The following is a 2,184-nucleotide window of genomic DNA, read 5'->3' as shown; positions in this document are numbered from 1 at the left end:
TTTGAGAGTGGTAGAGGGAGGATCACGCAGAGCTCAGGAAATGATGACAAGTGATGGGATGTCAGGTCCTCATCAGGCTCTCCAGCTCTTGTTCCAACTGGCTGAATTCCTGTTAATTTGCTCTACTATTTATACAAAATTTGGGTTTTTTTTGACCCCCCTTTCAATCCTTATCAGCTACAACTGGATTTCTCCATGACATCATTTACCATGGGGTCAGAAACATCTGGTCTGGTGGTCTCCCCTGATCTTCTCACCTTTCCTTTTCTTTGGGCAAGGACAGCCTGCCAGGGGCTTCACTCTGTTTATCAGGAAGTCACTTGTTTTGAGGCCACACTGGAGGGCTCTGTGGGTGTGCCTGGTGAGACTGCAGGTTTCATAGTGGAGTTTTTAAAATGGAGTTGCTTAGGCTCAGGCCTAAGGGCATCCTCACACCAGACTTTGGGGATGGTACCAGAAGATCTCAGAAATGACTATTTTCCAAATTAATGAGTGAATTACAACTCCAACAGAGAACACTTGGAATGCAGCCTTTCAATCACCTCCTTAAAAGCCTGGGGTTGCCTACCATGTGTGAGGCACTAGGTTCTATTCTCAGCACTGCAGATAAATAAATGAATAAAATAAAGGCCCATCAACATCTTAAAAAACAAAACAAAATTCCCTGTTCCTGCTGATAGGCACAATCACGGACTTTGGGACAGGAGTTCCTTGTTTCTCCTTTGCTAGCAATGCAATAAACCTGATTTTTCCTTTCTCTCAAAATCATGTCCTTGTTATTGGATTGACATCCTGGACAAAGACTGGGCTTTCAGCAAGAGGCAAGAACAGGAACATGATTTGCAAACTATTCCAAGGATTAGCAGTCTTCAGCCTCAAAACCCACCTGTGGTATTTCAGAAGGCAGGGTAATCACTGGGCATCACTGGCAGTCTTAACACAAAGAATTAAACATGGGGCAGGATTAGAGAAATGAACACAAGATGGAAACAAAGAGGTGCAGAGGGGTGGTACTTCATAGAATACCTTTCACTCCCAAGCACCACGCCCAGGTGATTTGCATTTTAAAATACTCTCTGCCAGGAAGGGGTTTTTAATCTTTTGGGTGTGGACTAGGACACAGAGGTACAGGTGATTGGGAGCATAGAGGAGCAGCCAACCAATCAGGAGTGGGGCTCAGGATTGCAAAGCAACAAGAACATTTGAAGAGTTACAAGGACACCATGTATGCAAAATCACAGAGCTAAGAGTGTCTGTGATGGGGCTAAAATTCGGTACAGCTGAAGGTGGAATGTGGGGTTGAGGCATGCGATGTATTTGTTACTTGGTAATGTTTTATTAGAGACCATCTATGTCAGGTGCTGTTTTAAGAATGATGGATTCTGTAGGAAAAAAACCCAAAAGTCCTCAGAAATATTTCCAACAGAGAATACACCATAATCAAAAAACTAAGTAAACAAGTGACTAAAGAAAGATCTGTGATGAAACAAACCATGAAGTGATAAAGGATGGGTGGGATAACAGTTTAGATAGGATGGTCAGAGTTCTCTGGATTCAGATAAGATGCAGCTGGCAGAGCAGCTATGGGGTTCAAAGATCCTCAGGTGTGCTCCGGCTTGCATGGGTGTGTGTAAAGCCGATTAGCCAACACTTGCTCCGTGTGTGAAGCAGAGATTAGCCAACACTTGCTCCATGACCTTCTTTTAGTGGATGCTAAGAAGCCTGAATAAGGAGAGACTGCCTAAGGAGATACAGAAAAGGTCACAGATTTACTCAGGGTGGTCTTCAACTTTGTAGACCAATATGAACCAGAGTCCGGGTTGTCTGTCCTGCATCTTAGCCAGAACTTTGCACATATTTCTCAATTTGATCTAAAACAAGGATTCAAATATGATCTCAAACGTCTCCTTCTACAAGCTGAGAGGAGCTAGGGGGCAGTCGCGGGGGCTGGGGGCAGCAGTTAGACAAACGGAAACCACTTCGGTGATGCAGGGCGGTAACAGCGGCCCTCAGTGGGGTCTGCTTGCAGAAGACAAAGGCCGGGGCGAGTCTAAGGGGGTGACAGCAGACGGGGGGACGAGCCACGGGCCGAACACAGGCCACCTCCACGGGGGACTTGCGCGGCGGGGGCGGAAAAGCTGGGCTCGAGGCGCCGCTGCACATGGCAGAGATGGACGGCCGGGA

The sequence above is a fragment of the Marmota marmota genome, unplaced genomic scaffold (assembly GCF_001458135.2).
Source record: "Marmota marmota marmota unplaced genomic scaffold, marMar, whole genome shotgun sequence".
Taxonomy (NCBI): Eukaryota; Metazoa; Chordata; class Mammalia; order Rodentia; family Sciuridae; genus Marmota; species Marmota marmota.
This window is presented reverse-complemented; position numbering follows the sequence as displayed.